Source organism: Solanum stenotomum, chromosome 1 (assembly GCF_019186545.1).
Source record: "Solanum stenotomum isolate F172 chromosome 1, ASM1918654v1, whole genome shotgun sequence".
Lineage (NCBI taxonomy): Eukaryota > Viridiplantae > Streptophyta > Magnoliopsida > Solanales > Solanaceae > Solanum > Solanum stenotomum.
Window position 1 is genome coordinate 77593337 of NC_064282.1, and position 10720 is coordinate 77604056.

Genomic DNA, 10720 nt, shown 5'->3' on the forward strand with positions numbered 1-10720 from the left:
AAATTCTATAAAGAGAATGGACCTCACGAGGTCTCTATTTTTAAATATAAAATAAAAATAAATAATATAATAGTGACCTCATGAGGCCACGTTTATTAAAAATAAAACAAAAGTAAATTATAAAATTGCGACCTAATGAGGTCTCTTTTTCTAATAATTCGAAAAATTTATTGGCGGCCTCGTGAGGTCTCTAATTGGCGACCTCATGAGGTCTCTACACAAAAGCCACCTACATTATAGCGACCTACCGTTGAGGTCTCTTTTTTGGTCTCTTTTTTAAGAAAAGAGACCTCATGAGGTCTCTTTTTTAAGTCTCTTTTTGCAATTTTTTTAGTAGTGTATGGATCAAGAAGAAATTAAAAGTGTTCGGTTAGAAGAGGTAGATATACCTCAAAACCTTCATTTGTTAAACAAATGGATTATTCCAAAAGTGAATATAAAAACTATTTATGATTATGGTTGGTTTGATAAAATCTCAAATAAACAGTTGATTAAAACAACTGAGCAATCTTTGGCGTTAAACTCGTCAGAACAAACTATTCGCTTATTAAATAAGCGTGATATTGAATTTTATAAATATCAATATAAATTCTTACATATTGGCATGGTTCAAATTGCTTTCAAGCCTTTGACTCTTAAAGGGTTACCATAAACTTTCTTAGCTGCTCTTCGTGACGCGAGAAATCTTAATTTTCGACAGTCTTTGATGGGTTCGATAGAATCTACAGTGGCCTATGGCCCAGTTTATCTTAATGCTCAGCCAAATTTGCAGTTATCTTTGACTGATTCTAATATCTTAGATGTTTTAACTTTGAATGTTAAGACGCATGGTTATAACTATGCAGCTGGTTCTGAATTAATCTATTTGTCTTATAGAATCTATTTTAAATTACTTGCTACTTTGAATCCTAGATGTAAGTTGTATAATACATCTGATAAAACTATTTTAGTAGAAACTAATTTCGCCAGATCTAAGGTCACTACTAGAAGACCTATAAAATGGGAAGAAATTAATTTTCCTACTACTTGGATTCTAGATTATGTTATACCCCCTGAACAACGGACAGATGCTGTCACCAATTCTGAATATTCTCATATTAGTCAAAATTTCGATGAAAAAATTTGTATGCAGTTTGATGAAAAAAGTATTCCTTATAGTAGACATTCTTTTGTTTCTGATAGAAGACTGGCTATTCAACATATTTCTCCGATAGAACCTTGTTATGGTCCAGCTAGAAATCGAGCTGCTTCATTGCATACTTTATCAACAGTTATATTTGCAGAAAAATAAAATATTAAAATTGATCCTCGGTTAAACATTGTTCAAACAAATGATAAATCATTTGATGTTTCTGATAAAGATATTCCTTCTGTATTCGAGATGGATTTTAATCTTAATGATGCTTAATGATGAGAGTATGTCAAATTGATTTTAGTTCAGGTTCACTGGCAAAAAAATATATTCAAAATGAATTTTTAAATGAAAAATGGAACCGGTTTAAAACTTGGTTTTTTGACACTTATAGTAAAGAAGATTTAAATAATATTTCTCAAGAGTTTTATGAAACTTGTGCATTACATAATCATATTATGTTCTTTGTGCCTTGGTTTATAACCACTTATTTACCTTATTCATCAACGTTCTTGAAGGATCTTACAAAGATGAATCAGGTAAAATTATTCAATCCATTTATCCTCCTCAAGCTCCGTTTATTTTACCAAATAATACTGGTATTACTTTTACTGCTTTTCATAAATTTATTGATAATGAGGTGGCCGCAGTAAGTATTAATGAAATTAACCGACTTATTTCTCAAAATAATTATTTGGGTTTGTATGTTAAAGTCATTGGTGAACATATTTATTCTCTAGATAAGAAGTTAGATATTCTAACTAATTTGATTATTCAAATTTATTACAAGTTAAAATCAGCGAAACAAGTCTCTGAACAGGCTTTTACATCCAAACAACCCGATGTCCCTATTCAAAGACCTCCTGAGATTCAGGATTTTATTCTTAGACCTCTTCATGATCTTGAAAGCCTTTTAGATAAAAAGTTTTCAGAATTTGGTGCAAGTGCGAAACTGATTAGCCTCACTGAAGATTTTGTAGATGAAATGGAAGTCACTTTCGATTTCAAGACACAAGTGGAAATTGAAGTTAATAAACTTCATGGTTATCTAAAGAAGAATAGTGGTAATACGTATGCTAGAAAACCTAGTATGCAAACTTACTATTATCCTAGACCAACTCCTCAAGATGTTTTAATAAAGGAAAGAGATTGGAATCAAACAACACCTCTTATAGTGGAAGCGAGATTTATGAATGGAATCTCGATGGTCTGACTGATAGACAATTAACTATTTTAGTTCATAGGATGCTTATGTATGCTACCATCTGCAAGAGCGTTAATAACATGGACAGGACTATTTGCAAAATGATAATTGCAGGTTTTACGGGTCAATTAAGAGGTTGGTGGGATAATTATATGACCCTTGATGCAAAGGCAGCAGTCATAAACGCTAAGGCTACGGCCGAAGGAGTTGATAACCTAGGATTTGCTTTAGTTAAAATTACAAAAAACGTTGTTTATACTTTAGTCTTGACCATCCTAGAACATTTTAGTGGTGGATTTACCAATTAATATGAAACCATTAGATCTTTACTAAATGGTCTTAGATGTTTAGGTGAGTTTAGATGGTATAAAGACACTTATTTAAGTCGGGTAATGAAACTTTCCGAAAATGGCTTAGAATTCTGGAAAGCCAAATTTATTGATGATTAACCTTCTTTATTTGCAGAAAGAGTGAAAAAGACTCTTAGAGATCCGCAAGGAATTATTCCCTATAATAATTTTACCTATGGAAAGCTTATTGGGGCTTGTACGCAAGAAGACATAATTTTGTACAATGAGTTAAAACTCTCAAGACAGCTAAAGATGGATAAGCTTAGAGAAAAGTCTCAATTGGGAGATTTTTGTACTCAGTTCGATTTACCAGATGCTTCTAAAGGTACTAACCAAGAAACTTCTAAATCAGAATCTCATAGATCTCATCATAAGAAAAGAAGATCTAGGAGAAGGACTAGAGAAGAAAGAGATGAGCGTAGGGCTCATCGTAAATCTCATAGATTTACCAAGAATAGATCATGGTGAGATCTTGATAAGATTAAGTGTTATAAATGTGGAAAATTTGGGCATATAGGTCCAAATTGTAAGCTAGAAAAGCTTAAGACTCTAGAACTTGATGATGATATTCAAGAGAAGATTTATAGTTTTCTATATACTTCTGGTTCAGAATCAGATTATGATGATTCTGAAGCAAGTTATGCAACAGAGGTTGAGCAACCTGAGTCTTCTAAGGTTCATCAAGATTTGAATAATGCTTGCAAATGTCATGGTGATGTTTGTCACTGCGAACATGATGATTTCTACAAGCTACAATCTCAGTTCGAAGATATGAATATGTTTACTATCACTGCAGACAATGTGATAGAACTTCTAAAGGAAGTTACCGATAATACTCTTCGTGAAAAAATCATTCAATTGGCTGCTAGTAAAGCTAGCTATTCAACTAGTATTCCTAGTGATAAAGAGGTTAAAGATGAATTTAATTATTCTGCTCCTTACTCCTTGTCTGAAGTTCATAATAGACTCTTTTCTAAACAAATCATGGTTATTCGTGATACCTGTTTTGATGATTTAAAAGGAGAAATTGAACATTTGAAAGAAGAAATTAAATTTCTTAAACAAAATCATATTATTTATGATAACCGTCTTACTCAGATTGAGTCTGCTAATAGCAAAGGAAAAAATAAGGCTGACGAATCTACTGCTGAAGAAAATACTCTTGCCAACACTTTGAATATCGATCCGAAACAAAATATGTTTTTAGGAATGATGCAAATTGTTACAGCTCATAAATGGTATGTTAAATGTACTATATTAATTGATAATACTTTTTCTATAACTAACATTACTATGATTGATAATGGCGCTGATGTGAGTTGCATTCAAGAAGGTCTTGTACCTACTAAATATTTTTTTAAAAACAACTCATATGGTTAAATCTGCATCTGGTCATGCTTTAGATATAAAGTATAAATTATCTAATACTCGTATTTGCCAGAATAAAGTTTGTATTCCTCACTTTTTTTTCTTAGTAAAAAATCAGTTATACCCTCCTATTTTCTAGGAACTCCTTTTATAAATGCAATTTATCCTTTTACTAATATAAATGCTAAAGGATTTTCTGCTACTTATAAAAATTAAGATATCAGTTATACTTTTATCACCGAGCCTATTTCTAGAGATATTAATGCTCTAATGAAATGAAACAAAAGCATGTTGATTATTTACAGCTTGAGATATTTAGTATCAATATATTTGATACTTTAAAATCTGCTAAAGTACAGGAAAAGATTAAACTCATTTCTGAAAAAATGGCCATTCATATTTGTGTTGATCATCCTAGTGTCTTTTGGAATCGGAAAAAGCATATTGTAACTCTTCCATATGAAGATGATTTCTCTGAGGAAAATATTCCTACCAAATTACGTCCTTGTCAGATGAATACCGAATTGATTGAATTCTGCAAAAAGGAAATTGATAATTTATTACAAAAGGGTTTGATAAAGCCTTCCAAAATCACCATGGTCATGTACTGCTTTTTATGTTAATAACGCAGCAGAAAAAGAACGAGGTGTTTCCAGGTTAGTTATAAATTATAAACCTTTAAATAAATTTTTAAAATGGATTAGATATCCTATTCCAAATAAAAGAGATTTATTAACCAGATTATATGATGCTAATATCTTTTCAAAATTTGATTTAAAATCTGGATATTGGCAAATTCAAATATTTAGAGACCATTCATATAGAACGACATTTAATTGTCCGTTTGGACAGTACGAATGGAATGTAATGCCTTTTGGATTAAAAAATGTTCCCTCAGAATTTCAAAAGATAATGAATGATATTTTTAATCCCTATTTGGATTTCATCATAGTTTATATTGATGATATTTTGGTATACTCAAAGACTCTTGAAATGCATATTAAGCATTTAGACATTTTTAAGAAAATAGTTATTCAAAATGGTTTGGTCATATCTAAACCTAAAATAAGTCTTTTTCAAACAGAAGTTAGATTTTTGGGTCATTTGATTTGTCAAGGAAAAATGACTCCTATTCAGCGATCTATTGAATTCGCATCAAAATTCCCTGATATTATTACAGATAAGACGCAATTGCAGCTGTTTCTGGGAAGTTTAAACTTCATTTTCCCATTCTACAAGAATTTGTCTCGAGATTTAGCTCCGTTATATGACAGGCTAAAAAAGGATCATAAGAAGCCTTGGACTAATAGTTTCACAGATCTTGTAAAGACTATTAAAGAAAGAGTTAAATTTTTACCTTGTTTAACCCTTGCTAATCCTGCTTGGCCAAAGATTGTAGAGACAGATGCGTCTAATATTGGGTATAAAGGTATATTGAAGCAAATTAATCCGCATGATAAAAATGAATATCTTATTCGATTTCATTCAGAAAAATGGAGCGATGCTAAAAAAAATATGCAAAGGTAGCTCATGAAATGTTAACTATCGTTAAGTGCGTTTTAAAATTTCAAGATGATTTATATAATAAAAAATTCTTGATAAAAACTGATGCTCAGTCAGTCAGTCAAGTATATGTTTGATAAATATTTTAAACATGATGCGTCTAAGTTAATTTTTGCTAGGTGGCAGGCACAATTAGCCCCTTTTGATTTCGAAATTCATTATAAAAAGGGAAGTGATAATTCCCTCCCAGACTTCTTATCAAGAGAATATCTTTCTTCTGATGGGTTTTCTTGACTTCTTTCCTGATAAAGATTTGGTTACAAATTTGAAGGCAATTCCTCTTAATAGAGATTTAAAGGAAATTATATTATGGAAAATTATAGACGGAATGGTGATAGACATTGTCAATAATTACATGATTGAACAAGAGCTTTATGAAAGATTTTATTGTAATGAAGTTTATAACCTCTTGAATGATTAAAAATATAACCTCTTGAATGATTAAAACTAAATGCTATGTTTGCAGGATGGATCCTCCTTGGATAACCAAGGCTAGAGGAAAAGGCAGTCATACTCGCGGAAGGGGAAGATCATCCCCAAGTTCATCAAGATCATCATACGCATCTTCATCATCTAGTACTCCAATTATACAAAAGGGAGGAATGAGTTTATATAACTTAAACTCTAGAGCACAAGAAAAAGCTTCATCATCAATACATCTGTAAGATATTTCAGAAAGTGATCCATTATATGCTAAACTACAGGTGTTTCTAACTCAAAAGCAAGGCGATTCTTTTGCTTCAATCGCCAAAGAAGAAGTTGATGATATCAAAACATATGAAAAGGTAGAAACAAGAGAAATGATATTTCTCTTAGAAAACTCTGACATACAGAGAAAAGAAGAACCTTGGAAGCTATTCCAGAGGTATTTAGTTAATGGGCTTTATTTCCCGGGTGAGTTATACAAACTCGAAATATTATGAGACTCTGCTGATAAGCACAAATGTTGAATTCCAACATTTTTCAGGATATAATACAAGTGAGAATATTTATAACTTCTCTAAAATGATTATAAAACACATAATTCGTATTGAAGATTGGGGTATTTTCTCAATGACTGAAAGACAATTCAGTTTGAACAAAGTCCAGCAAGCTTACAATACTTAGAAGATTTTACAAGAGAGAGAGAGAAACGTAAACAAGAAGAGGTGGTTTCTAAAACATGCCCTCAATTAAAGAAAAACAAACTTATTTATAGAAAAAAGAAAGCATCTTTGTACAGGATACTGGGCCCTTATCTGGGTCCTGGTAATAGTGTATCTACTGTAGGTGAACAGTGTATCTATTTTAGGTGAACAGTGTATTTATTGTGGGTGAACAGTGTTGCTACAGTAGTGCGGGCCTGCTACCGACGCGAATAAGCTTTACACTTCTTTTTACATCTTGTCCTTTAATTTTGCCAAAAAATCTTTGGCTTTCTTCAGTGCATCCATTGGTGCTTCTTCTTCATATGGTTATGCTTCGTGCATATCTTCACTTGTTTCACTACACATTGATAAATCTGATTTTGCGTAATGACTTATATTTAGAAGAATATTTTTCTTTACTTCTTCTAGATACTTCATAATCATATCATTTTATTCTCCTTCATCATGATTAGAAATTTTTCTAGCCATATGTTTTATGGAGGTTGAGTCATCAGTCATAATTCCTTTATTAGGAATCAATTTATAATCGTTTATGATTTTTGTTATTAGATCCAACAGTTCTTGTCCGTATAAAGACTTTATTTGAGGATCTTTCTTCATCAACTTGTCCCAAAAATTATTATAATAAGTTCTGTATAGGCAAGGGATTTGTTCCTCGGTGAAATCTACTTCCGGAACCCATTTATGAATCCATGGAACAGAGAATTCTATAAAAAAGTATATATGTTCAATTTGTTGAAAATAACAAATATGTTCTTGATGATATAACTTGTTGAGATCTGGGGAAATCTTGATCCATTTTTTGTATAACTTGAGAAATAATTCGGGCAATATTTTTATGGTTGGCCCGTGGTATGACCACCAGTTTAAAAATCAATTTGGTATAGGGTTAGCAAATATCTTGGCACATACTTTTATAAACCAAGTATGTTTATGCCTCTCATTGTTATAACAGAGAACTTTATTAAATGCCTAAATATAATCCCAATAGGTAAAACTTACCATGACTTTGTTCAAACTGAATTGTCTTTCAGTCATTGAGGAAATACCCCAATCTTCAATATGAATGACGTGTTTTATAATCATTTTAGAGAAGTTATAAACATTCTCACTTGTATTATATCCTGAAAAATGTTGAAATTCAACACCTGTTCTTATTAGCAGAGTCTCATAATATTTCCGAGTTTTGTATGACTCACCTGGGAAATAAAGCCCATTAACTAAATACCTCTGGAATATCTTCCAAGGTTCTTCTTTTCTCTGTATGTCAAAGTTTTCTAAGAGAAATATCATTTCTCTTTTTTCTACCTTTTTATATGTTTTGATATCATCAACTTTTTCTTTGGCGATTGAAGCAAAAGAATTACCTTGCTTTTGAGTTAGAAACTCCTGTAGTTTAGCATATAATGGATCACTTTCTGGAATATCTTCCAGATGTATTGATGATGAAGTTTTTTCTTGTGCNTGTTTTGATATCATCAACTTCTTCTTTGGCGATTGAAGCAAAAGAATCACCTTGCTTTTGAGTTAGAAACTCCTGTAGTTTAGCATATAATGGATCACTTTCTGGATTATCTTCCAGATGTATTGATGATGAAGTTTTTTCTTGTGCTCTAGAGTTTAAGTTATATAAACTCATTCCTCCCTTTTGTATAATTGGAGTACTAGATGATGAAGATGTGTATGATGATCTTGATGAATTTGGGGATGATCTTCCCCTTCCGCGAGTATAACTGCCTTTTCCTCTAGCCTTGGTTATCCAAGAAGGATCCATCCTGCAAACATAGCATTTAGTTTTAATCATTCAAGACGTTATATTTTTAATCATTCAAGAGGTTGTAAACTTCATTACAATAAAATCTTTCATAAAGCTCTTGTTCAATCATGTAATTATTGCCAATATCTATCACCATTCCGTCTATAATTTTCCATAATATAAGTTCCTTAAAATCTCTTTTAAGAGGAAGTGCCTTCAAAATCGTAACCAAATCTTTATCAGGAAAGAAGTCAAGAAAATCCATCAGAAGAAAGATATTCTCTTGATAAGAAGTCTGGGAGGGAATTATCACTTCCCTTTTTATAATGAATTTCGAAATCAAAAGGGGCTAATTGTGCCTGCCACCTAGCAAAAATTAACTTAGACGCATCATGTTTAAAATCTTTATCAAACATATACTTGACTGACTAAGCATCAGTTTTTATCAAGAATTTTTTATTATATAAATCATTTTGAAATTTTAAAACGCACTTAACGATAGTTAACATTTCATTAGCTACCGTCGCATATTTTTTCTGAGTATCGCTCCATTTTCCTGAATGAAATCGAATAAGATATTCATTTTTATCATGCGGATTAATTTGCTTCAATATACCTTCATACCCAATATTAGACGCATCTGTCTCTACAATCTTTGGCCAAGCAGGAATAGCAATGGTTAAACAGGGTAAAGATTTAACTCTTTCTTTAATAGTCTTTACAAGATCTGCGAAACTATTAGTCCAAGGCTTCTTATGATCCTTGTTTAGCCTGTCATATAAAGGAGCTAAATCTCGAGACAAATTCTTGTAGAATGGGGAAATGTAGTTTAAACTTCCCAGAAACCGCTGCAATTGCATCTTATCTGTAATAATATCAGGGAATTTTGATGCGAATTCAATAGATCGCTGAATAGGAGTCATTTTTCCTTGACAAATCAAATGACCCAAAAATCTAACTTCTGTTTGAAAAAGACTCATTTTAGGTTTAGATATGATCAAACTATTTTGAATAACTATTTTCTTAAAAATGTCTAAATGCTTAATATGCATTTCAAGAGTCTTTGAGTATACCAAAATATCATCAATATAAACTATGATGAAATCCAAATAGGGATTAAAAATATCATTCATTATCTTTTGAAATTCTGAGGGAGCATTTTTTAACCCAAAAGGCATTACATTCCATTCGTACTGTCCAAACGGACCAATAAATGCCGTTCTATATGAATGGTCTCTAAATATTTGGATTTGCTAATATCTAGATTTTAAATCAAATTTTGAAAAGATATTAGCATCATATAATCTGGTTAATAAATATCATTTATTTGGAATAGGATATCTAATCCATTTTAAAAATTTATTTGAAGGTTTATAATTTATAACTAACCTGGGAACACCTCGTTCTTTTTCTGCTACGTTATTAACATAAAAAGCAGTACATGACCATGGTGATTTGGAAGGCTTTATCAAACCCTTTTGTAATAAATTATCAATTTCCTTTTTGCAGAATTCAACCAATTCGGTATTCATCTGACAAGGACGTGATTTGGTAGGGATATTTCCTCAGAGAAATCAGCTTCATATGGAAGAGTTACAATATGCTTTTTCCGATTCCAAAAGACACTAGGATAATCAACACAAATATCAATGGCCATTTTTTCAGAAATGAGTTTAATCTTTTCCTGTACTTTAGCAGATTTTAAAGTATCAAATATATTGATACTAAATATCTCAAGCTGTAAATAATCAACATGCTTTTGTTTCATTTCAATTAGAGCATTAATATCTCTAGAAATAGGCTCGGTGATAAAAGTATAACTGATATCTTGATTTTTATAAGTAGCAGAAAATCCTTTAGCATTTATATTAGTAAAAGGATAAATTGCATTTATAAAAGGAGTTCCTAGAATAATAGGAGGGTATAACTGATTTTTTACTAGGAAAAAGAAGTGAGGAATACAAACTTTATTTTGGCAAATACGAGTATTTGATAATTTATACTTTATATCTAAAGCATGACCAGATGCAGATTTAACCATGTGAGTTGTTTTTTTAAAATATTTAGTAGGTACAAGGCCTTCTTGAATGCAACTCACATCAGCGCCACTATCAATCATAGCAATGTTAGTTATAGAAAAAATATTATCAATTAATATAGTACATTTAACATACCATTTATGAGCTGTAACAATTTGCA

General features: G+C 31.3%; 1 pseudogene; it reads left to right on the forward strand.

Annotated features, from left to right (window-relative positions):
* Positions 1–706: 706 nt before the first annotated feature.
* On the forward strand, positions 707–8483 carry LOC125856946 (uncharacterized; annotated as a pseudogene).
* Positions 8484–10720: the final 2237 nt, after the last annotated feature.